The following is a 27501-nucleotide window of genomic DNA, read 5'->3' as shown; positions in this document are numbered from 1 at the left end:
TGTATGAGACAGTTTCGAAATAAGCCTCCTGGCTTCTTCCTGCCCCCACCCCCGCAGTAGAACTTCCGGAGCTGCAGCAGGACGACACTTCCCTCCCGGCACCCACTGACCACGTCCCCAGCGCCTCCCTGTCACCGGAGCATGAACCTGGCCTCACTATGCTGAGATCCACCGAGACATGTTGTCGCTCATTGCCACTTTCAGCAAAGCTTTACATGACAGAGAAAAAGAACCAGGGACTGAAGGGCACACAGCCCTCTCTGCAGCCTGCAATCTCAACTTGCTAAGAGTCAGGTCATTGGCAGCTTTGCAGAGTTGAAAATGCCAAATGCTTCTGTGACCCAGATGAAGCAGTGGTAATAGGTAACAGTCTTGTCTTGGTGGGAAAGAAGACTGTGACCCCAATCCTGATTCAGTGACCTTTCCTTAAGGGTTCCCGCGCAGAGCAGGGGAGCCAGCCCAGCAGGCAAAATTGGAACGAGGGTGCTGCCTTCCAACCAAAACCTTTTTTTTTCAGATGCTCTCAAGGAAGAAGGAGTGGGGAGGGGATAAACAGAGATCTTGAGCTGAGAACTGTCCACATGCGATCCCTGGCTATTGTCTTACCCATGGAACCAGACAGAGGAAGGAGACTGAAGGACCTGTAAGTTTCTGAGTGAATCACATTGCGGAAGACACCCAACTGTGACCGTTCAGCCAGTTCAAAATCCTTGATTCTCCAAACCTATGGAAACTGGGCCACAAAGCCATTGGTCCTGTAAAAGGACACACTCTGCAGTGTCCACTTTACACGTGGCCATGGAGGATAACAGGCAAGGCTAAACTGCCCAGAGAGCCCAGTGGACGAGGGAGCTGGTTTCTCCCAGAGAGCAGAACCAGCTGTGGCCAGGGGCTAAACTTAGTCTCCCGCAGGATTTGAGGATCACAATGGATCAGTCATTTTTGTGGGTTTCTTCATTCTTCCTTTGTCCAATGGGAGTCATCTCTAAGGTTATTCTGCTTATATATCCCGGTTATAAAGGCCATTGAGTGGGAGGGCAGTAAGTGGATTGGAGTTGAGGGTTCTCTTTCTTAGGAAGGTGAAAATGTTTTCTGTGTGGAGGCAAAAAGAAAGTACGTGGATATGTGGGTTACCAAAAGTGAGAATCGGGACAGAGACTCTTAATTGCCACTTAATATCCATTCTCCCTTCTTCTGCAGAACTAGAAGCCACGGTTCTTAGGTGGGAGCATGATCCAAGATTAAAAACCACACTTTCCAGCCCCTTATAGTCAACGTTGCTGGGTAACTAAGTTCTGGCCAAGAGTATGTAAACAGAAATTATGTACAAAGCATCCTAGTTGTGTCTCCGCCATTCCCCATTTCATCCTCTACAAGGGCTAGAATGTGGACACAGTGCTGGAACATTTTGGATCCTGTGAAAGAGAGCAATGCTTAGAGACAGTAGAGCTATGGGTAGAAGGAACCTGGGTACCTGACACCTCAGGGTATGACAACAGCCATGGACCAGTTATGCTGGGCTGTTATATGGGAGAGAAACAACGTGTGTCTGCTACTGTGTCTTACTTCAGCAGCCAAACTTGTTCTAATAGAGTAAAAAAATTTAGTAAACCTCCCAAAAGGTGGAAAAGGAAGGAAGGAAGGAAGGGAGGAAGGAAGAAGGGGAGGGAGGGAGCGAAAAAGGAAATAGAGAGAGAAAAGTAAATTGGAGGACAGGCTACAAGATTCAACATCCAAATAATAAAAGATCCAGAAAGACACACAGAGAAAATGGAGGAGAGGAAATCATCAGCAAGATAATTCAAGAAAATTTTTCTCCAAAAATAGACCTGTGTTTACAAATGGAAAGGACCCAATGAATGCCCAGCACCATGATGAAGGTACATTCACCCCAAGGCACATCACTGTAAAATGATGTCCCTAGGGCAAAGGAAATTTCCCATAACTTTTCAAGAAGAAAAGAAAAAGCAGGTATCATACAAAGGATCAAAAAATCAAAATGTCATCGAACTTCTCACCAACAGTGTTGTACGCTGAAGCAAATCCTTCACAATTTTAACCTACTGATATTTCTAACCTATAATTTGGCAGCCAACTAAAGTAGTAATCAAGTACGAGGGTAGAACAAAGATATTTTCAAATAAGACAGTTCTCTGAAAGTGTACCACCTACTACCTTTTCTCAGGAACAGGAGGATGTTCTCCATAAAGTAAGGATTAGAGTACAAAAGCCAAAGACGTAGCTAGGGATCCAAAACAAGGAAGAAGCAGGGTGATGCCCAAATGGTGATGAAGGGCATTTCAAAAACCAGAGCTTTGTGGTTGAACTGAAAGACACCAGTCTGGACTGGGTGGTTTAGAAGTCTCCAGAGATTCACTGAAGATGAAATTAATGAATTGCCTAAAGTGTCTGAGGATAACGAGGGATTTATACAATTAGAGGAGAGTTTGGGCTTAACTGGAAACATGTACGTGAATACTAAGCAAATGTAAAAACAAGAGCTTGAAGGTATCACATGTGTGGTGGGCTCGGCCTGGAGGAGTGTGAAAAAATAAATCAATTCTCATCTTCTAAAGTAGAAAATCAATAAATTATGCCTAAAGCTAAAATAAAAGGAGAAATATGAATATCAGCATTTTTTTGAGAAAGAAAAGTAAATACCAAAAGAATCAGCTGAAAGAGCTGAAAGTGGTTGTTTCTGGGGAAAGGAACATGGGGAGGAATTTGTGCTATCTGACTCAATGCATATATATGATTCTGATTTTTTTAATGGAAAAGAAAAGATGAAAGAGGGGAAGGAAAGGAAAAAATGAGAAGAACAAGAAGAGGAAAGGAAAGAGAAGAAGAGAGGTGATGTCAGCACCAGGAAGAGAGTGGAGTCTGAGGAGGGTCAGGGTTGGAGGGGGCAGACCAGGAGACCAGCATAAACCCTCCCTCCACTTCCATCCGCAGGTGCAAGGATGCTTCGGAGGTGAGCAAGCGTGAGAAATGAGGGCTGGGGACGGTTGGATGCCATGAAGTGAGAAAGTGGCAACCAGGTAGGTGAGAACAGGGCCAATCTAAGCACCAGCTCAAGTTGTAAACAAGGATGTCATTAAATCAAAACTCGGGGTAGTCAAATATCAAAGAATAACTTCAATGTTTACATCTGGTTCTAAATATACCACCTGCACATGAAGACTTCATTTTCATAGATTGTTGCTCCATCCTCAAAGGTAATCAGTTCACTTTTTAAAAAATGGAATGAACGTGGAAACATTTAAACATATATTAGTGAGAGTACTGAAATTTCAAATGCAGAGTGAGTGAATTAGGGAGATTCCGTCTTGGCCCCATTTCTATTCATTTCAAAGTTCCTTTGGGGAATAAGAAAGACATTTTTTTTTCTGAAAAATGAAAGGAAAGTATGTTACTGGTGAAGGTACTATGATTTTAATTAATTACATATTAAATGTTAAAAAATGGAACTGAGGAGGGAATTCCTTATTTATATTAAAAGGTAAATTACCAAAAATTCTATTCTTTAGAGAGGATCTGTTTTGTAACAGTTAATTTTTATTTAATAAACTTCACGTGTTTTTTTAAGTGCGGAAGCTAAGATTTTATTATATTCCTCTGCTGTGGAAGAACCACATTCTGACATAAGAAAGTGAGCTTTTTTTTTTTTTTTTTTTTTTGCGGTATGCGGGCCTCTCACTGTTGTGGCCTCTCCCGTTGCGGAGCACAGGTTCCAGACGCGCAGGCTCAGCGGCCATGGCTCATGGGCCCAGCCGCTCCGCGGCATGTGGGATCTTCCCGGACCGGGGCACGAACCCGTGTCCCCTGCATCGGCAGGCGGACGCTCAACCACTGCGCCACCAGGGAAGCCCAGAAAGTGAGCTTTGAGAAGGTATAAATAAATAAGACAAAGGATTCAACAAGATTTTTTTAAATCATTATGCATTTGTACAGATGACAGCCAATAATTCTGTGTTTCCTTTTTAACACACTCAGCTCTCCAGCACTGGCACGTAATAAAGGGTTGTAACTCACTGTATCTAAAGCAGTAAGTCAGGGTGGGCATATTATATCAGCAGGGGCAGCAGTGAGAGCCACCAGGGACAGGGAAGGATAGCCACTGATTAGATGCCCGGGCTGTCAGTCACCACTGAGGAGAAGCAACAACACTACTTGGAGAAATAAAGAACGCTTTTCTGTACTATCTATCGTAAGATGAAAGCAGTACGTGTGGGTTCCAACGCAAGTAGACCCAGAGGGCACAAGAGAAATGCACGAAGAGGTCGTCCAAACTCCAATGTCGCCCACCATAGTCACAACAGCACCTGTTCCTCGGTTCATGCCTATGGCTGGAGGGGGTGATTCTATGTGACTGTAAGGGGGAGCTTAGGTTATGGTTGAGTCAGCTGGGTATGTGGGTGCATGACAATAATCAGGGGTGTCTTTAAAACATATTGTTCAGGGAAAACCCTCCTGATGGTCAGTACTTTGAGCAATGCACCTGATCATTCTTTTTGGGTGGCAAGAAAAGTTCCCTGAGATCAGACAATAAATGAGCTCGTGGGCAGTTGTGAATGGCCTGGCTGGTTGGTCAAGGACCTGAAAGGGAAAAAGATTGGAAGATGGGGGAAAAAAGTCTGAGGTAGAGGCGTATCGACATGTGGGAGTGGGCACAGAGCGTAAAGACACATGTATCGGATGTTGACACCCACCAGAAATTACCCACACTGGAGGGGCAATGAGTAAAGAAGTAGGTGAAATGATTAGGCCTGTTGACGTCAGCCAACCTCCGTCACCATCTGCATCTATGGCACGATGAGCAGTGGGTCAGTAGCAGAGCTGGAGACAACCTACAGAGCACCTGTACTCCCTGGGACTGATCTAGCTACTGTCGGTTGCCTCTGCATTTCCAACCTTTGAGCGGAAGCCCAGTGCTGAGCCTTCAATATGGCCCCATCCTCTGAGGAAACCAACTGTCTACCTGGAGGCAGGTTGACCACACCGAATCCCTTCCACCCCACAAGGGTCAATGGTTAAGTCTCACAGAAATACACATGTATTCACAGTATGGTTTTGCCTGCTTGCAACATCTCAGGCAGAAGCACTAATTAAGAGCTAGCCAAAGTCTTTGCTCTGCTGGCCCAGGACCCGGTACGACTGAACACCAGCCCCACTTTACAACAAAAGCAGCATGGGGAGTGTGTCCTTACCATCAGATCTACGTATAACGTGTACTCCACCAGCCAGAAGTTGCCAACCACGTCGAGCACTGGGACAGTCTGCTGAAGGCACAGGAGAAGGGCCAGCTCTGGAGTAAAACTGCCCAAGGATAAACTTCCGTCCTCCAGCACGTAACACATGCACCGAATCAGAATCTTTCTCTGGCATCGTGTTAGGAATAGGAATACGTGAGTCTAGGAACCAAGGGATAGAAAGAGAAGTAATGCCACCACCACTGAAAGAGTGCCTCACGGGAAATTCTGGGTGGGCAGAGGGACAATCTGGGGACAGACTGAGCAGTCATAACCCCGTATGTGAAAGGAACACTAGTGCCGACACTAGTGAGAACAGGATGAAGAGCAATGATCTGCCTCAGTCGCTCCATCCCCTCGACCCTTCAGAGGCCGGTGTACCAGTAACAGGGCACGTATGTCTGACAGAGAGCAGAGCACATCAGGGTTTCACCTCCTAAAACATGTGCAGGGTTCATTTTACCTCTGAAACAGAAATTTCCCTTATTATCTATTGCCTGACAGCTGTTTAGAAAATGAAGATAAGAATAACTTTAAAAGAGCGTTTTTTTCCCATTAGCCAAAATCTAGGACGATGTTTAAAATAAATAAATAAATCCCTTGATTCTAAAGCCAAATGGATAAACATCCCAAAGAAAGCGCTGCTCTTCAGATGCAAGTGGGGAAACGCTGATACCACCTTTCAGCTCAGTATTGTTGGGTTGGAGTGAGGTCGGCTGAGTGTGTGGCGTGTGGGATGGAGAGACACAGGCAGGAGGGAAGGCAGAGGCTGCTCCCAGGACAGCATCCCTTTAGGAGAGATAAGTAACAAGGTGCAGGGGCGGGTGTCCGGTGTATCTGATGCTTTTCAAGAGTCCCGGGATAGCAGAGCCCCTCCTGGGCGAGTGACCCTGAAAGGACCCTCCACAGACGTGCCGTCTGCCCCTCCCACGTGAATCCCTGGTGGGGCAGCAGCACGTTTACTCCCATCCATTCCCCCTCCGCCACGGTCAGGGCTTCTGCTGGGCACCGGTGGTTCTCAAGCCTGGCTGCACATTGGGTTCACTTGGGAAGCTTAAATAAATAAAGAGGTAAATAAATTATTAAACAAACCAGTGAAATCAGAGTAACCCAAGGGTGTGCGCTCTTAGGAGAGTTCCCCGTGTGATGCTCACCAACAGCCAGGGTTGGGAGCCCTACGGCGCCCCTCTCACTGCCCCACTGCCCGGGGTTCTGCCCTCAGGAGAAACGGGTGGGGTGGATGGGAGGAAGCCAGCTGCTGACTGGTGAGTTAAGGATGTCCTCATCCCCTCCGCCCTCTCTTCTCCACGCCAGTGAGCACTGGTCCCCTTCACCCAGCGTGCTCACACCTCAGCCTGCGTCAGGATGACCTGGAGAGCTCGTTCCAACACGAGCACTGGGCACCCCCCTCATCGTGTCTGATTCCGGAGACTTGGGGTGAATCTGCATTTCTAAGGCCCCAGGGGGATGTGGACCACATTTTCCTCATGGTTCTTTTTTTTTTCTTTTGCGGTACGCGGGCCTCTCACTGTTGTGGCCCCTCCCGCCGCGGAGCACAGGCTCCGGACGCGCAGGCTCAGCGGCCATGGCTCAAGGGCCCAGCAGCTCCGCGGCGTGTGAGATCCTCCCGGACCGGGGCACGAACCCGCGTCCCCTGCATCGGCAGGCGGACTCCCAACCACTGCGCCACCAGGGAAGCCCCCTCATGGTTCTTATTTTCCAAATTTAGACCACCTTTGTGACCTTCTTCTGACCTCTCCCATGGACTCTTCAATGAAAAGCCCTATTTGCAAAGCATGTTTTCCACAGACTGCCCGGCACAGGGCATAAAAGAAGGATTACTTTGCAGTTTTGCTGTGTCAGCCTGCTTTGAATATCCCTCGGTGCCGCGCCCGCTTTGCTTCCACACAATGTCGGTGAGGCATGGGCAGCCCTCGTCCGCCGCGACCCTCGGTCACATAACGTAACATCCTTCTCCATCTCGCACGCGAGAGCCGAGGAGGCCACGCACAGGCAGCTCCTAAATGGTTTTCTGACATGAGAAGAATCTCCTCATATTCTCCTACTAAGGGACTTATTTAACCATGATGAAAAATATGAAACACATACTATTTCCAAACCAGGTAGAATAATAAATGACTACTGATCTCTTGAATTAAATTGAATTGAAATAAATTGCTTGGAATGCATTAGTTGGCTCTCCATACACCAATGTTTTCATCCTATTTTCTGTGCCTTCGTAGGAAGAGTCTTCATTTTCACAAAATCAAGCCTCTAACTATATTCCAAGTGGCAAGTATGATTCTCCCAGCTTCGGTAATGCAGTAGCAGGGCAGTTCCGGCTCTGCTCTGAATGAAGCGTAACTGGTTCTCAGGGAACCATTCCTCAAATTTTGCTCTTCTGCCTCTCAGGCTTTTCACTGCTTTGCAAACTGTTTTCCCCTCTGGGGTGGCGGAAGTCAGGCCTGGATGGTGAGTTCTGTGCTTTGGAAGGCCTGTTAACACTTTCAAGGGGGACCCTTACCCCTAACACACTGAGGCTGGAGGGTGTCATGCTGTTTGTAGGGCGGTGGTTCTCACGGAGATGACGGACACCTCCTGTGCGCTGACCTCGTTACAAGACCTGAAAACGTAGGTTTTGCGTGTCTTCCCCTAAACACAGAGGGCATTGAGAATGTCAGTGATGACTCCTTGCTCTTTGGCCTAGCAGAACCTGGAGAAAGCTACGGCCCAGAGGAAATAGATGAGAACAGCACATCTAAGTGGGTTTCTCAGTTTCCCAAGGATTGGGTAAGATGATACTCTTTCCAAGGAGTTTAAGGCTCATAGGATGGGCTTAGGTCAACCAAGTACCCTGAATCCAAGGACCCAGAGCCAGAGAACACCAAATAATTGGAGGTCTCCCCCTCAGGCTCCCCTGTAAATCAGAATCTTCTCCTGTCATTTTTGGCTGTTACTGGGAGATGTCCAACTATCAGTTCATAATGTAGTCTGATTGAGCTCAGTTCACTGAGACAGACGCTACACGTAGTGCTATTTCTTTTTTTTTAATGTAGGTTTTATTTTATAAATTCTAGGCTACTGCATTAATAATAAAAGCATCCATGTGAGTAACACAAGAGTTGAAAACTCAGACGCTCTAAGGGCCAGCAAGTAACCTAAGTGAAGAGGCCCAACTGTCAGACGGCAGGACTGGTGGGGTCTGCCTAAGGGAAGCGGCGACCCTCAGCCAGTCGTGGCCCTGTGGGGATGTAGGCTTGAGAGTCCTCTGACTTTTCAAGAAAAGTGGGAAAATGAAATTTTTATGTGAAATCTCCTGGCTTTTAAGTATTGGCAACTAATCCCAAAATGTTTAAAGCTTTGAGCAGCTGAACAACACAAATCTAACAACGAATCCAGCACCTGAGTCCACGGTCTCTCTTCTTATTTGACCCTTTGAACAGTGTCACCGTTCGGAAAGGCAGAGGGCGCATCCCCCTTTACGGAAGCGTAAACAGAGTTCACAACCGCTCATGACTTGTAAGGGCCTCCCAGCGAACTGGGCAGAGCCGGGACCCAGACTGAGGAGGTTCTGTTTTCGTCAGGACATTCTGCTGGCTGTCCCTGGCTGCTGGCTCGCTGGGGGAAGCCCACAGCAGGTGTTCAGGAAGGCAGGCCTCCCCCCATCCCATCCTGTGGCTCTGTCATCTTCAACCCACGCCTGCAAAGTCACCTGGTCCGGCCAGCAGAGGAGGGAAGATGAGCCAGCATCACTTGTGGGGACCCTTTATGGGCTGGCCTGGAAGCGGCAAGAGCTTGGTAACATCGCAGCAGAACCCAGTCGCAAGGGAAGCGGTAACTGTAGTCCAGCCGCGTGCTCAGTAGAGAGAGGGGGAGACAGATTCGGTGAACCGCTGCTGCCTCTCCCGCAAACGTACATGAAAATGATTCATGTTCTCCGATGTCGTCCTTTTTGCACTTGAAATCTCCTTTGCATGGAGGCCTCGAATTTTTGAAATATTATTAAGATTAAAACTAGAACATGGACTGACCTGATAAAACACCCAGCTGCTCCCCAGTGTTCATTATTTCTAATACAGTGCTTTGCACATAGAAGGCATGCAGTCATGTTTACTGAAATGGATTGAAGAGGCCCTGGGGTTGACACCGGCCTGAAGGAGCTGGGGCCAGTGGCTCCATCCTCTCTCCAAGCAACTGGCCTCCCAGTCTGCCTGTGCTTCCCACCTGGGGAGACGATGGGTGCAGGGGGAGCAGGGGGTGAGTGTAGACATAACACCCCTCTGTGCTGTGAGCAAGTAACCTTGGGTAAGTAGGTCGCTTCGTCTCTCCAAGCTTCTGTTTCTCATTAGCAGAATGGAGATACTGTCCCCATGACATATTACAGCATTGCTATGGAGTCACATGAAGTCAACTGATCTGTCACAGTGCTTAACATACAGAAGATGTTCAATAAACAGTTGCTAAATCAATGAGATGCTAGATAAGGCGCTGTGGCTGGAGCACCCTGGCAACATTATTGGGGAAATCCCAAGTGACCCAGCACGTAGGTGAGTGCTAGGTCCTCACAAGCAAAACCCCCACACTCTTCACACAGCGGGGTTTGTCGTAGGAATCCTGGGGCTGACAGCTGCCCCAGGAGAGGGACTTCCTAACCAGTGTGCTGGGTCCAGGGTTTCTCTAGGACATACTGACCAGCCGGCCTCGGGAGTGGCTGGGTGGCCCCCACGTTTGCCTTCCAGCCTCCAAGCAGCTCGGTCAGGGGTCCGAGGCCCCTCCGTTTATCCCCATGTTGTATCAGTAGCTCATTCTCTGTGTGTACCAGGGCGTGAGGAAAGTTGGGGTGCTCTCTCCTTTTTCAGCAGAACAAAGCTTTTGTTTTTCAGAAGCCTAGGTCATACAACAGTTAAAAATGGGGCTTCTCCGGTTGCAAGGAAGAGCAAGAACACTCCCGGCCGCGGCCACCAAGGCCTGCAGCCACCTGCCCAGGACGCTGTGGGCTGTGTGCGGAAAAGTGGTAAAACGGGGGCCCTGAGGGGGGTGGGGGGAAGCTGCGCATCTCAGGTCCAAGGTGGGACCAGGGGGCTTCCCTGGTGGCGCAGTGGTTGAGAGTTCACCTGCCGATGCAGGGGACATGGGTTCGTGCCCCGGTCCGGGCAGATCCCACATGCGGCGGAGCGGCTGGGCCCGTGAGCCATGGCCGCTGAGCCTGCACGTCCGGAGCCTGTGCTCCGCAACGGGAGAGGTCACAACAGTGAGAGGCCCGCGTACCACAAAAAAAAAACAACAAAAGAAAACAAGGTGGGACCAGGACCCTGCATTCTGATGGAGCTCCCCAGGAAGTCCTTCACTGACACAGGTGACCTCAGGTATTGGCGCCTTCTAGGGCTAGCCTTTCATGTGATGTGCAGTCATGTGTGCAGGGCTATAAACCGTACTCCACCCACTACGGTGGTTCTCAGACCATAGCTTACATCAGAATCACCTGGAGTGTCTGCTAAAGCACAGATCCCCAGGCCCCAACCGGAGCGTCTGACTCAGTACGTCTGATATGCAGGCCCCCAGATTTGCACGTCCGACAGGATCGCAAGTTCCCAGGTGATGCTGCTGCCGCTGGCCTGGGATCACCCTTAAGAACTGCAGCTCCAGACCAGGCTTCTCGACCTCAACACCACAAAGAGCTGGGGCTGGGTAATTCTTTGTCCCGGGGCCTGTGCCCTGCAGGATGGTTAGCAATATCCTGGCTTCTACCTACTAGACGCCAGCAGCAGCCCTTGAAACTGTGGGTTAAATCCATTTCACCTGCCTTCACGAATCAAGGTCTTTTGAGACTCGCATGTCCTCCAAGCAGCACTTGGCCTACACAGAAATCTGCCCGCCCCAGTTGTTCTCCAGGAACTTGGAGTCAGCTGTGTCTAGTTCCAGCTGAGCTGGTTGAGACCGGATAGGACCACCGACCCTCCAACTGAGCATGCGCGTGTGTCCGCTCTGTGACCTTTTGAGGTCAGAGGGCAGAAAACTCCACTCTCAGGTCAGGCTTAGCCCCTCCCTTTGGAACATGCAGAGGCCTAGAGCTTCGGTACACCTGCGCAGGACGGCGATGACCTCACCTTTCTCCAATCACCTTTCCCCACGCTCTCCACGCTCCCCACGCATCAAACAACCTGCTTCTTCATTCTTCATCGCATAAATACCCCGGGCCCCTGGCCTTTGGGGAGGCAGGTCTGAGGCTAGTTCCCCGGCCTCCTCACTCGGCTGCCGTGTGAATGAACCCTCTCTTTGCTGTAAGCCTGGTCTCTCAGCGCTTTGGGCAGCTACGTGTCGGGGCAAGGTGAGCCTAGTTCAGTATCACCCTGACTTGTGACAGCCAAACATGTCTCCAGACATTGCTGAACGTCCCCAACGGGCCGAAAGTTCTCCCCTCCCAACACCTATTTGAGGATAATTGGTCTAGAGGAGGCCAGAGGCCTTCCTAATATTGGCAAGTCGGTTTGAAGGTTATTGGCAGTGAGGTGATATTTTTCCATCATCTTCTACATAAATTCTCCTGGTCTGCTCGCTTTTCACCCCTGCCTGCCCTCTGCCCCCGGGGCTGCTGTCCCGTCCCCACCTCTGTTTACTCCAAGCAAGGACATAGCTCTCTCCCTCATTCCCTTAAGTTGTTCCCCCCCACCTTTCTTTATCACAAGAATCAGCTGATCTTCTTGTTAAAGAAGCTTCTCAGGCCTCCCTCTGGACATTCTGACTCAGGGCTGTGGTGAGGCCCTGGAATCTGGATGTTAAATGTGTCCCAGGTGGTGCTGACATCGTAAAATCTGGGCAGCTCTGCCTTGGCGCTTCTCAGACTTCAAAGTGCAATCACACGACTCGGGTCCGGTTAAATTCCAGATTTTGATTCCGTTGGTCTGGGGTGGAGCCTGGGATTCTGCATTTCTAAGCAGTCCTCAGGGACACCAGCATGCGCTGGGGTCACAGACCACTTCCAACTGAACATCGGACTTCAGACTCCAGTGTTTCTGGGGATTCACTGGCCCTTCCCTATCTCGGGAAATTTCTTATGAGCCTTGTCTATGCTCCGTCTGCCACCATGTTCTAGGCCGAATCCCCATCCTTTCATCCTTTCCCATCATCATGGCCCCAGGTCTGCTCTCTGGCTGCCGCTCAACCACAAACCCCCTACTTTACACACAGCAATTTCCTTTTCCCTTTCCTTCACTCCTCTTTGCTGACTCCTTCTGAATCAGAACCAGCTGGAGAGTGTGCCTTGAACTTGTCACCTGAAAGCTTCCATCAAAGTGTTTTCTTCAGTGAAAGTCCAGCTTTGCTTCCATGAGAAATCCTTCGTTCTTCTACTGCAGGGGTTCTTAAAGTGTGGTCAGCACCGCCAGGGACACTGTGAGAAAGGCAGTGAATCAGAAACTCTGGGGGTGGCCCCCACCTGTGTTTTAACAAGTCCACCAGGTGATTCTCATGCACCTTGAGGTCAAGGGAACCTCAAGTCTGGCTGTTCTAGAGCACAGCCAGCTTTTAAACAGATTCCCTCTCCCGTCTGCTGAGTAAACATCAGGTCTGTGTCACACCAGCCTATGAGGTCACAGCTGCTTGGTTGGTTGCCGGACTCCAACAGCTAGTGAGGTTTAAGCCATTTGAATAATTCTGCAGGTGGCATGCCACCTTACTAGATGCAATATACATTTACAAACACAGGCGATCTGGAAGCATAAGTTGTCCTTTTGATTTATACCTGTAATGACACTCATGCCTAAATTATTTATGTAAGTGATGAGGCTCTATCAGTTGTAGGCGCTCTGAGGTGAGCCTATGCAGATAACTGCTCTCCATCCTGAAAATAAAATATGTCAGAATAGAATAACGCAGTATTTTCTTAAGAGCGAAATGATGATGTGATTTGCAAATGCCATGCTTTCAGGGCAGGAGTAACATTCTCATTATTCATAATCTACCAACAGACCGGGAATCTAGGAGCTGTTATAAAGGCAAACAAGGTGAAAGTCTATCTAAACATGCCAAACACATCGAGTATTTGTTTCTGAATTATTTAGTCTTGATCACCCACACATGCTGATGGTTTCATGTTGGCGTTAATTACCTCATTGAATCACCTCCGTGCACGGAGAACCGGCTGCAGAAACACGGCAGACATTGATTTTTAGTTTGTTGCACTCTAAATGAGCACAGCACACCTAAGAACAAAGAAGAAAGAGTAAAACTGTCATCTGGAGACCTCGAGAGAATCTAACAAGATGCAAACCCACTGCTACTTGGTTTCCCATTGAGCATCAAGCTAGTTTCTCCATGAAGCTGGGCTGGCACGAAAGGTGGGCACGTGTCTGGTGAATATGGTCTCTGTGAAAATGCTCCACGGTGGACCAACTTTCCTGTCACTTAAAATATGGTTTCTGAATATGGGGCACCAGTACGTTAGTTTTCCTCGTTCTCCTGATTTACACCGGCTTTTCCTTTCAACTCAATTGAATTAAAAGTAAATGCTGCAAAGCCAAAGAAGAGAGGAAATCTTTCCTGTTTATCACCATTTCAGTGGGGGAAGGTAAGCGCCAGACCCTCAACCCTGCAGTCAGAGAAGCAGAGGAGTGGGCTTTGCTGCATGTGCAAATCAAAGTGCACGAGGGGAGGGCACCATGCGAGCGGAAGAAAGCTGGAAGACAGGGCACAGCCTGTGCCAGCCCCTTCCAAAGCGGGGAGCAAGTTGCTGAAACACAGATACTGTGGGGGGCAGGACTCTGAGACGGTCCCCGAGATTCCACCCCTGGCGTGCACATCCCTCTGGTGTGGGACCTGTGGATGTCACAAGGTATCACTCCGCGGTGGGGTTTCCGATCCCCTGTCTTTGGTAATCAAAAGATTATCCCGTGTGGGCCTGACTTAATCAGGGGGACCCTTGAAAGAAGGTGACATCGTAGGGACTCGCTCCTGCTGGCCTGCAAGAAAGCAAACGTCCATGCTGGGAACGGCCCACGGGGGTCTGGAGGAGCTGAGAGCAGCCGCCAGCGGCAGCCACAAACCATGAATTCTCCGCAGGGCACGTGAGCTTAGCAGAGGATCCTGAGCCTCAGACGAGACCCCAGCCCCAGCCGACACCTTGACTGCAGCCTCTGGAGACCCTGAGCTGAGGATGCAGACAACCACACAGTGGCCGCCTGGGCACAGAAACTATCAGGTAATGATTTGTTTTAGCTGCTCGAGGTGTGGTAATTTGTTATAGAGCAACAGGACACTAATACAGATGCATAAAATTGTTCAGGAGAATGTTAGTAAGTGGTTATTTACTTAATTGAAGCACATTTTTTTTTACAAAAAGAAAAAGTTAACTTGAAACTACATTGATCAGCTGAGTCAGCCAGAAAAAAACATTGTAAATTCTCTCCCTGGAAATTAACAGCCCTAGGAGCCCCCTTCTCCCGTGTGCTCGCCATGCCGTTCATCTGAATCGAGTGACATGCACTGAGCACCTTCTGCATTCCTGGCTGTCCCGCACAGGCGAGCATATGATCCCCCAGTTCTCACTAAAGCAAAGTTTAGAACTGCAGTCACACTAGCAAGGTGACTGTTTTTTCTGCCTCTTATCTTTCTTTAAATTGAAGGATAGATGATTTACAATGTTATGTTAGTTTCTGGTGTACAACAAAGTGATTCAGTTATATATCAGATTATTTTCCATCATAGGTTATTATAAGGTATTGAATATAGTTCCATGTGCTATACAGTAGGTCCTTGTTGTTTTCCTATTTTATATATAGTAGTGTGTATCTGTTAATCTCAAACTCCTGTTTTATCCCTCCCCCACACCTTTCCCCTTTGGTAACCATAAGTTTGTTTTCTACGTCTGTGAGACTGTTTCTGTTTTGTAAATAAGTTCATTTGTATCATTTTTTTAGATTCCATGTATAAGTGATATCATATGATATTTGTCTTTCTCTGTTCAACTTACTTCACTTAATATGACAATCTCTAGGTCCATCCATGTTGCTGCAGATGGCATTATTTCATTCTTTTCATGGCTGACTATACACCACTATGTATATATACCCATCTTTATCCATTCACCTGTCGATGGGCATTTACGTGGCCTCCATGTCTTGGCTATTGTAAATAGTGCTGCTATGAACATAGGGGTTCATGTACCTTTTTAAATTAGAGTTTTCATCTTCTCCAGGTATATACCAGGAGTGGGATGGCTGGATCATATAGTAGCTCTATTTTTAGTTTTTAAGGAACCTCCATATTGTTTTCCACAGTGGTTGCACCAATTTACATTCAGTGTAGGAGGGTTCCCTTTTCTCCAACAGTGCAGGAGGGTTCCCTTTTCTCCACCCCCTCTCCAGCAGTTATTGTTTGCAGACTTTCTGATGATGGCCATTCTGACCGGTGCGAGGTGGTAAACTCATTGTAGTTTTGACTTGTGTTTCTCTAATAATTAGCGATGTTAAGCATCTTTTCATGTGCCTGTTGGCCATCTGGATGTTTTCTTTGAACAAACGTCTGTTTAGGTCTTCTGCCCATTTTTTGATTGGGTTGTCTGTTTTTTTGATAATGAGTTGTATGAGCTATTTGTATATTTTGAAAATTAAGCCCTTGTTCACATCATTTGCAAATATTTTCTACTATTCCATAGGTTGTCTTTTCATTTTGTTTATGGTTTTCTTTGCTGAGCAAAAGCTTATAAGTTTGATTAAGTCTGACTTGTTTATTTTTGCTTTTATTTCTATTGGCTTGGGAGACTGACCTAAGAAAATATTGCTACAATTTATGTCAGAGAATGCTCTGCCTATGTTCTTGTCTAGGAGTTTTATGGTGTCATGTCTTATATTTAAATCTCTAAGGCATTTTGAGCATATTTTTGTGTATGGTGTGAGGGAGTGTTCTAACTTCACTGATTTACATGTAGCTGTCCGACTTTCCCAGCACCACTTGCTGAAGAGACTGTCTTTTCTCCATTGTATATTCTTGCCTCTTTTGTAGAAGATTAATTTACTGTAGGTGTGTGGGTTTATTTCTGGGCTCTCTATTCTGTTCCATTGATCCATATGTCTGTTTTTGTGCCAATACCATGCTGTTTTGATTACTGTAGCTTTGTAGTATTTTCTGAAATCTGGGAGAGTTATGCCTCCAGCTTTGTTCTTTTTCCTCAGGATTGCTTTGGCAATTCTGGGCCTTTTGTGGTTCCATATAAATTTTATGATTATTCTAATTCTGTGAAAAATGTCATAGGTAGTTTGATAGGGATTGCATTAAATCTGTAGATTGCTTTGGGTAGTATGACCATTTTAACAGTATTAAGTCTTCCAGTCCAAGAGCATGGGATATCTTTCCATTTCTTTGAGTCTTCTTCAATTTTCTCTATCAATGTTTTATAGTTCTCAGCATTTAAGTTCTTCACCTCCTTGGTCAGGTACTCTTATCTTTTCTTGATAGTGGGTCCCAGTCCCCCTGTGTGGTTCCCACCTCGGGTTAGTTCTGGTTCTCTCCAGAGCCATCACACAGGTTTGAACCAAGACTCCCAGGGAAAAGTGCTTAGGGTCCACCATTTTTCTGGCTCTCTGCTCCGGCCTCCACATGCTGCCTCTTAATGAGACCTTTACTACCCACTTAGCCTCCCTTGGGTGCCCAAAGAATCAGCTTCCCCACCATCTACTTCACTGACATCTTACGCCATGTTAGAACCTCTCAGGTCCTCAATGTACTGAAACTATGGATAACCCAGATGTCCCTGGGCATTCAAATAAAAGCTCCCATAAGGCTCTTGTGTGTAAAGGATGGAGGTGTGTCCTCAGCAGCAAATCATCTGACACCTCCCCATCAAATCCCCTCAGACATTTCTACAAATGCCCCCCACCAAAGTGATGCTCCGTTCCAGCCTTCCCCACCTCTCCCCACAACACCCAGGCCCCTGTTTGTTTCTCATGTAGGGAAGTTTTGTTACTTTGGTGCCTCCATTCTCTCTTTCTGCCCCAAAGCACTCTCAAAGCCTCACCAATCCCCACCATCACCCTACTCCCAAAAAGAATATTCTCTCTTCAAGGGGAATTCCCTTGCCAGCTGCTAGGATAATAAACTCTCTCAGGATGTTGGAAACATGTAATGTTCCCCAAAGAAGTGGAGGTAGACCCCAAAATACCTTATAGCATTTGTGTAAAGCCGCTTGTCTTAGCATCCACTGCCTAAGAAATGACCCCAGAGCTCACGGACTTCAAACAACATGGATTTATTATTTTTCATGTCTCTGTGAAATCTGATGGGGCTGCTTCTCAGCTGCCTTCCCCTGGGCTCACTCACGCAGCTGCATCGAGCTGGACTGTTGGCCTGGAAGAGCCGCGATGGCCTCACCGACACGCCCGGTGATCTGTGGCTGGGCACCAAGTTCTCCTCCACGTGGCCACCCCCCACCCCATCACATTAGATGGTGTCTTCCCAGAGCCGTTCGGGGCCGTGTTTTAAGAGGGAGCAGACGTCACAAGCCTCTTAAATCCTAGTCTCAGAAGTCACAAAATGTCATTCCTACTGTGTTCTGTGGGTCAGAGCATGTCATCACAAGGCCAGCCCAGGTTAGGGGAGCACACGGGGGACAATGGGCTTTAAGTCCTGATGGGAAGAAAAACAAACTCATATTGCAAAGAGGCAGCTCTACCCGGATGGGAGTAACCATAGACCATATTTTGCAATCCCCTCCTCCAACCCCCCTCCCCCTCTCCCTCACCAGCTGGTTCTTTCTCTCTTGTTCTCTCTCCCTCTCCCCAACTCCCATTACACACAGACACACACACACACACACACACACTCTTAAAACGCAGATGTGAGACACAGGGTCCTGGACCGGGAGACAGGTCTGAGGAATGAGAGCATGGCTCCTCAAGGCCCTTTGCCCTTGGTCCTCGGCCTGCACTTGTCTTAAACATATTGATTCCAAGGGCTCTCAGCTCCCAGTGTGGCTACACTTGCCTGGTACGTCTAAATCCAAGAAGTAGCCTCTGTTTTGTCCCAAACTTGGGTCACCCTTGCTCTCCCACATGGAGCTGCTCCTCGAGCAGCCCTGAGAAAAGGTCAGTGCAAACGGAGGCTCTGCGACACCCCTCCTCTCAGAACCGAAGGCCTCCAGGCACTGGACACACTGGCCTTTTCTTCCTACGCAGGGACATCCTGAACACCAGAGGCCAGCGAGAGTCAGGCTCCGAGGACAGCAGGGGCCGGACATCATGGTCCTGAGACTTGACTGGATGGACAGTGAAGAGAACCAAGCAGAAAACAGGGCCTGGAGCAACAGAGCACAAGTGAGGGCAACGGGCAGGTGGGACGCCAAGGTATCGGCTGTGATCAGGAGGTGTCGGGGGAGCATTGGAGTGGATCCTGGAGCAAACAGTGAGACACTGAGCCTGAGGGCGCCACCGGGCCAGGAACAAATCCGGATGGCGTGGTTCGCGGAGAGACGTCTTTCTGTGCACACAGCCCACGAAAGCTGCTGCATCTCACCTGTGTGATGTACAGTCCCGTGAAGAAGTCAAGTATGAAAAACAAATCACAGCCTCCAGGGAAACTCCACAAACTTAACCTTGTCACCTTGAAGGAAATGAGCCCTTAAAAAAGTAGACCGCAGAGCCCGATTCCTCAGTTGAAGTATCCAAGTTAATTAACTTGATAAATTTCGGCTTTTCTCCATGCAGTGTAGACAGAGGCACACTCAGAGAAAATACAAGATTACGTTTCCCCAAGGAAAAGCCCAGCAATAAAAAGGCTTTAATCTATGTCCTTTCAAAGTCTACAACTTCCCAAAGAGGGGATATCTTTCCTTGTCCCTCCAAGGGAATATTCTGGGTACTCACATGGACACATCTAGCTGCTCAAAAACATCATGGTCGAGAAAAGAAGCAAACAAAAAGGACTTATTTGCCAATTTAAGAGTGAGGGGTGGCAAAATTCTTAGGGATGAGGAAAGGAAGAAGACAGGCTTTTTCAAACAGGCAATTTAGCAATTATGTTTGGGGGGAATTTTTTAAAAAGCAGTTTGGTACATTTCTTTTTTTTTTTTTGGTACATTTCTATTTTTAAAGTAATGACATATACTTGATCAAAAATTGCTAAAATGCTATTTCCAGCAAATTGCACAGATAATTAAGTCTAATTTCAATGATGTTTGAAATAATAGCAATAAATCTTTATGGGTTCTTGTATTCAATCCATACTAAAAATTCATCTAAATTTTATTTTAATACAAAGTTTTCTCATCTCAGTGACTTTTTATGAGTTTAGTTAGCTAAGGATATGTCCACATAGGCAACATGGAAAGAAGGAAATTATTTGGTGAACTCAAGTGTTTTAAAAATAGATTTATTCTAATTACATACCGTACCGCTTCAATTCTTCATTATTTTTCCTTCAATGGCTTCAGTATCTGTATTGTCAATTCCCCTCACTCAAGTTTCAGAATGAATGGAGTATAATTTTCTCCCATACTTATAATGCGGGTTGAACGTTATAATAAATACAAAAGTTAGCAAACTACTCCCCAAATCTACATGAGGGTACTGGGGGGGAAGGTGGTAACGAGTGGTCAGATTAAAAGGATCCCTAGACACAGTGTTGTTGAAAAATATCATAGTTCAAGGGCTAAACAGAGCTCTGAAACCATACCTCCCACAAAGTGACACAGAGAAATTCAGTTCTGTTATTCCTTCTGACGCTCTCAACTGCTCAGGTATTTTGGAGCGGAAAAGCAGCTTCCCAAAGGCACACATCTGGTGAAAAGACTTCTACTGGGACCCACCCTGTTCCCTGAACTCAGGACCCAACATGTATGAAGTGGTTTACAGTAGAAGTATTCACTAAGCCCTACGTGATGCCAGCACCTACAAAAAAATGCACCCCTGTTATCTAGATAGGTCAGCTGAAATTGTCTTCATACATGAACTTCTATACTAGTATATTACTTTTGCATCTTATTTCAGGGGTCGGCAAACTTTTTCTATAAGAGGTCATATGGTAAATATGTGGGGATTGCAGGCTGTCCATAAGGTCTCTGTCACAACTCATCAAATCTGCCATTTTAACACAAACGCATCCATAGACAATACAGAAACAAATTTGTGTGGCTGTCTTTCAAATAAAATTTTATTTACGAAAAATACGAGGGGGGACAGGTTTGGCTCGTGTGCTGTAGTTGCCAACCCCTGCTCTAGTTGACGCCTAAGGCCACAGCATGTTGACGTTGCCACCGAGGTCAGCCTCGTTACAAAACGGAGGGTATGAGGAGGTCTATGTCCTGAGTGAAATTTTTATGGGCTCACTTTATATTTCAACACGCACACACTTCCAAAGAAAGATTTAGAAAGGCTTAGAGTAAATCCCCATTTGGAAATGCACAAAAGATACTTGAAATGATCTGAAACTACTCAAGGAAAATGGGAAAATACGCAACTAATCTGGTGGTTTTCCCACATGCAGGGGCTGTATGGGAATAAATTTCAAACTCGGGATGAATTAAGCCCTGGGATGGACCCTGAGCCTCCTGGTGGACCAGGCGGAGATGCAAAATTCCTCGCAGCCCCGTATTTCGGAGGGTTACTCAGACACGTCCGGACATAAACGACATGGTTGTATGTGGACAGATCTTTAGCAGAGGGGCATGCCTTTCTATGCAGAATCAAGTTAATGGAGGGCATTGCTTTGTGTTTGTGCCCCCAGAATAGAGCCTGGAGGATGAGCTCATCCCGCGGGCCTGACTTTTTGACCCGAGTTCCCGCATGAAAGAGGCTGAGTGACAGCGACTCTGTGCTCCACAGAATAAACGTGGAACTTCCCTCCGGAGCACCAGATTATGTCCAGATTTTGAAGACAGGCAAATAACACATCTGTACTATTTAAAATGAGTGTGCGAACCTCCTAAAATCGGAATATCTGGGTACAAATTCTGGCTTACTTCTGAGCCTTGAGGAAGTTGTATAACGTCTCTGAGACTTAGCTCACTAATCTGTAAAATGGGCTTATAATAGTACCTCCTGGGGTGGGAATAAGGATTAAATCACTGGCATCCTTGACACAATTGCAGCCCCACACAAATTGCTGCCTCTGTCTCACGTTTCCAGCCTCCGTGAAGTTGGACCCCTGCCTGTCTGCATCTCTTGGTGCTCTCACTGCCCCTGAGACACCAGGGACCCTGTTCCTACTCAGACAAGTGGCTGGTGTTTCCAATATCCAGATATTGAGCACGGTAAACTTCTCGTTCTGCCTCCATTTCATCTCTTAGTTTCTTCCCAGAAACATTCCTGGGTTGGCTTTGAAGGTTCATTGGCCCCTGGACTGACAAGGAAATGATGCCCGGTTCCCACCAGCAGAGACACTAAGAAAACGGTCTAATATCACACCTGACATTTTCAAAAGATGCGATCAGATCTGAATTATTTTCCATGTTGAAGGAGAAACTAAATAATTCATAACACCAAACCACTCTTGTTTGAACAAACATTGCTTATCAGAATTACAGTGCTGTCTATGGTAGGTCATGAATTTGCATTCCTAGCAACAAAGCTATTTATTATTTTTTTACAAATATCAGGTTCTTATAGAACCTGCATTTAAAAAAAAAAAGACTTTCTTCCTTGACATAAAACCACTTGCTTTTAGACTTCATCACTCACATTACTCAATTTCTTTTTATTTAATTATTCAATTCAAAAATTATCTATTGATTGTCTGCTGTGTTCAAGTCCCTCCCTTCAGAAGTTTACATTCTGAAAGGGAATATAGAGTGTGCAACTGGTTGTTATTTAAAGCAGAGGAGGGTTAGCGTGACAAGAGAGGCTGCAGCTCTAGAAGGAAAAAGTCAAGGCTTCAAATCCCGGCTCTCCACCTTCTCTGCAGGGAGAACCCAGGCAGGTCTCTTCCTCTGCCTCGGCTTTAGTTTCCTTGTCTGCACAGTGTTAATCAGAACCTTCCACACGGGGCTGACCGCAGTGCACTGAGACACCACACTCAAGTGCCTGCCTCAGTCAAGTCTACAGGCGAACAAAATAATGACAACAGCCGAAAAGCTGCCCAGTTTAAAGCAGGATGGAAAGACCAGGCAGCAAGAGATTTAGAAACAGACTGAGATTTAGAAAAACAGAAATGAATTCGGAAAAGTAAATAGCTTACTTTTCTCCATCACCTGAGTCTGTAATCTAAAATTCAAAACTCCTACAGCCATGCCTTGGTCACTGGCTCTTATGAAAACAGCAAGAGCAGAAGTTAAGGAGGCGACAATGTGGTGAATGTACAAGGCTCTGGAAACAGACAAGGATGTGGGATGCGGGAGAAGTGTGGCCTCACCCAGGCCCTGGGAAAAGCCAGCAGAGGGGAAAGTGATTTGCCATGCGAGACGCCCCGTTATAGAGAACGTATTCAGGGCATCACTCAATCTAACGCTCAAGCCCCGAACCCCAGAATCCCTCGAAGACCCCCCTCCTGCCTTCTTCCTGTTTCCTTAACTATCAAAACCATCCTTTTGCCCCAGACAGGCTTTCAGTCATCCCATGAAATGACATGGGTTCACTTCAAATATCCCTGCTTCAGCAATGTTAATGGGTTGGGATTTGTGGAAGGTTCTTGTGAATAGAAAACAGCAGAAGGTACGGGATGTCACCTCTGAGGTTAGGCTCTGCAGAGACCCTGGCTTCCGTCTTCCAGGCTGTGTCTCGCCCTCTCACACCCACTCTGACAGATGCCGGCTGCCTTGCTGTAGACTGCCCTAGGGAGAGGCACGTGAGGCAAGGAACTGAGGACAGGCTCTGGCCATCAGCCAGCAAGGAACTGAATCCTCCCGGCACCCATGTCATGAGCCTGAAAGTGGACCCTGCCCCGAGCTGAGTCTCCAGGTGAGACAGCAGCCCTGTTGACACCTGGGTGACAACCGTGTGGGGACTCGGGGACAAGCAGCCAAGCTGTACCCAATTCCTAACCTACAGAAACTCTGAGATAATAAATGTTCGTTATTTAAATCCATTACGTTTGGATAATGGATTTATTTAAATCCATTACGTTAAATCCATTACATTACACAGCGATAGATAACTAAGACATTGCCTATATGCTATTTTCTTTGAAAAAAATTCCAAATTTTCCTTAAGATGAGGAAGAATTACCCTCTCTTTATTCATTCAGTTTTCCTCAGTAAGAAATTTTACGAGCCACTCATAAAAAACAAAGCAAAATTTAGCCTCTACCATTTAAATCACCTCTTTCATTCTCTACCCTGCTTATCACAGGACCTGAAAACATGCTCCTTACATTTTAAGATGTTATATTTTTACTTCTTAAAAATGAGAGAAAAAAAGAAAAGCCAGATATTTTCTCTGCAAACAGTATTTGTGCTCTTTAAACAGAGAACAGCATTCTCCCTCAATCTCAATTTCTAGCCTCCTGCTCTATCAAGTGTTGCAAAATTACATTTTTCCCTACATTACCTGGAAAGATTGTTCCTTTTCTTATCTTATGCACTAGCTGCTCTGACAGTGCAATCTCTGTGCAAAATACAAAGAGCCCGTTATCTGGTAAATTAAGGCTTTGTTTACTGTGGGTGTATTATGGGATCATGACATTCCTCTCATCCTGCCCCCTGGGGCGGTGACGTTGAGCATCACCAAACATCTCAACTCATTCCAGCCCAGTCAAGACTTTGCTCCAAGCAGCATCCTTAATATTCGCCATCTGTAGTGGGTGCTTCTACCAGCAGAAGATAAGTCGTAAGCAGTGTTCATAAAAGAAGACTTGAATCAGGCTTTGTCTCCATCTACAAAACAACGTGGAAAACGGAAGCAACTATCTGGACAGTTCAAGCATCTTCTCCATCAAAATCTACTTTTGCTGGAAATAGTTTGATAATTTATATTAAAATATGCAGTGGGGGGAGTTTTCATTAGTTAAGCATCCTGTGGTCCTGAATCCCCTTGCTGGTCAGTCCAGACCCTCTTCTCTGTGGGAGTGACGGATGGGACCCTACTGGGTGTACTTAGTTGGCATCACCCTCCTCACCTTGTGCTGAGTCCCTGAAGGAGGCCTGCGTGCACCTCTGACCACGATGCTCTCCACCCAGCTCTTCTGCCGGCCTCCCGGTCACTTCACCCTGGCGCAGAGAGGCCTCCTGACCCCTTATGTAAATGGCTGCCCTTCCTGCTGCCTAGTTTCTCTATCCTTTGTCCTGATATGTTTTCCCCCTGGGCCCCCATCCCTTCCTGAAATTACATATTTACTGACTCATTTGCACTTGATTTCTCCCCCTGGAATGTGGAAACGTCAGGCATAAAGTCATCAAGTCGCAATGACTGAATACATGAATGGGTGAATTTAACCAGTTTGCAGAAGAAAAAAGAAAATAAGATGAATATCTGAAAAAAAAAGAGCACACATCAGATGCTCCAGCAGCCCAAGTAACTGGATCATGAGGATATAAAAGAAGGAAGCTTTCGAAAAAGTGGAAACGGGGAAAGAAATATATTAGCTCATTCTACAACACAAGGCATGAGAGGAAACGTTCGTGGGTTATTTCAGGAGCAGTGATGAGGGAAAGGGGGGAACGTCCGTAGCTCAGCCACCTGCGGGACAGCCGGTCACACATCTGTGAAGAATGAAGCCATCAGCTGGGATGACACGTCCACCAGCCCGGCTCTGTGTCAACCCCTCCTGGCTCAATACTTAAGGGCACGGCCACCAGGAGCCAAGACAAACGCACCCTTCACGGCATTCCTTGTACTGCAAGGTGGTGATAACCCGATAACTGAGGGGTAACGAGATCCGCGGCCGTAATTGAACCTAAATGACAATTGTGGTGAAATAACCGGGAACCGCGCCTCATTACAGGACGGCGCGCTCCGCCCAGGCTCCCACACCGACCCACGGCACGGACCCACTAACGATGACGTCTTTCGCTGCTTCCTGTTCCTGCAGAAGCTGCCGGATCCACATACACGGAGAGAACAGACGGATGGCTTGACCTTGGGCTTGGCCTGGAATTTGGCTGCCGTGGAACAAAGGAAAACGACGTCCTCTTCTCTGTTCAGGACAAAGTCCTCGCCTTCTCGGTGAGAGCGCGCACAGCCCCGCCCCGCTGCCCTCAGCTCCGCCCAGCGAGGCTCGAGCTGGGTCCTAGAGAAGGAAGCCAGTGGTTTCCTGTGGTTTCTGCTTTGGGTTCTTAAGCAGGGCTTTGCCCAGACCTTCTGCTTGTCCACTTTCCCTAATGTCAGCATTTCCTGCTTGGCTTCTTGTCCCAATGCCGAGCTGTCCCTTTCTCCTTCTCCACTGATGCTGTGATGACAAAACCAAGTCCAAACAATTTAGAGCAAGGGCACCGATAACCAACAAGGAAGTGCCCTCCATCCCCTGACAGACGACAAGCCCACGAAGGCCCGGGACACTCCTGCCCTCCCAGGTGCCCAGAGACCTGCCTGTCCCGAGACTGGGCCCTCTGGACAGAGGCTTAGGATAACCTCACAGCTGAGTACATTGGATAAAAGGCAATTAAGTTATTCAAAGGAAAAAATAATTGATTGGAAAGGAGTTAAATTGTGCTATATAATCAAAACAACCAGTTGGGGAAAAAATTTTAATGTGTAATATAATTTACTAGCGTTAAAGGGAGAGTTAGGTAATTCCAAACAACCACTTCTTCTCACTGAGTTCAGTAGCTTTCTAGCCGCTCCGTCCCCACGGGGGGACAGGTTGTCACAGCACCATGTGGACAGGAACAGGTGAGCAAGAAGACGTGGACCCTAAACAGTAACCACACCGCAGCGCAATTGCCCCGAGAGAGCATGAGTCCGCTGCGGCAGGGCCGCATCTCAGGCACCCCTTTATCCTCAGGGCCCAGCACAGGGCCTGGACCACGGAAGGTGATGTATTAGTTTCTTATTGCTGCTGTAACAAATCACCACAAACATACTGGCTTTAAAAAGCACAAATTTGTTATAGTTCTGGAGATCAGAAGTCTGACACACATCTCATTGGGCTGAAATCAAGACACTGACAGGGCTGGTTGCTTCTGAAACTCTAGGGGAGAAAGGATTGCTTTGGTTTTCCCAGCCTCTAGAGGCCACCCACATTCCTGGGCTCACAGCCCCTCTCCCCTGATCTTCAAAGCCAGCAAAGGAGTCTTCCTCACATCTTATCACTCAGACCTTAACTTTTCCACCTCCCTCTTCTACTTTAAAGGGACCTTGTGATTACATTGAGCCCACCACAAAATCCAGGACAATCTCCCTATGTTAAGGTTGGCCGACTACCAACCTTAATTCTACCTATAATCTTCAATCCCCTCTGTCATGTAGCCTAACATATTTACGGATTCTGTGGATACAGAGGTGGACCACTTTGGGCAACCCTTGTTTTGCACACCACAGTGCTCAACAGATACGTGTTTAGTGTTGAGTCAATGAATAACACTGGTTATTTAGGACAGTCACATGGCCAATAGATAATATCCCAACCTCAAAGCATTTCATATTTTAAAAGGAAAAAAACCATCCAAATTATTGTCCATTTCTACATCACTCCCAAAGGTAAATATTGGCAACTTTCAGCCATACTAAGAAAGTGATCGTTGATTAACTGTATCATCAATGACCAAGCGGTCAATGCTTCAGACTAGGGGCATAGCGTTGTCTAGTCCAGAGGAAAGTGGCAGGAAATGTTATTGGTTAGGTTGTCCTTGGATGCCACTTAATGGAAGCCATAAAAGTTGTTTTTAAAATTTTTTTTTTTTTTAAATAAATTTATTTATTTTTGGCTGCGTTGGGTCTTTGTTGCTGCACGCGGGCGTTCTCTAGTTGTGGAGAGCAGGGGCTACTCTTCATTGCCACGTGCGGGCTTCTCATTGCAGTGGCTTCTTTTGTTGCGGAGCACAGGGTCTAGGCGTTCAGGCTTCAGTAGCTGTGGTGCACGGGCTTAGCTGCTCCGCAGCATGTGGGATCTTCCCGAACCAGGGCTCAAACCCGTGTCCCCCGCATTGGCAGGCAGATTCTTAACCACTGTGCCACCAGGGGAGCCCAGAGTTTTTTTTTTTTAATTCTGATTTTGTTGGGTTTGCTCAGTAAGCTCTGGAAACTCCCTCTAATTGACAAACACCATGTGCTGGGAAGAAGGCTGAGATGGGGCAGCAGACTCATAGCTGCTGGCAGTCCTGGAGAGAAGATTGATATTTTAAAGTTGTTCCTCCAATGGAAAAGGCAGGATCTGATCAGGTACATTACACGCACCC

The sequence above is a fragment of the Grampus griseus genome (genome assembly GCF_964374135.1).
Source record: "Grampus griseus genome assembly, chromosome: 13".
Taxonomy (NCBI): domain Eukaryota; kingdom Metazoa; phylum Chordata; class Mammalia; order Artiodactyla; family Delphinidae; genus Grampus; species Grampus griseus.
The sequence above is the reverse complement of the archived record's forward strand: the minus strand, read 5'-3'. Positions refer to the sequence as shown.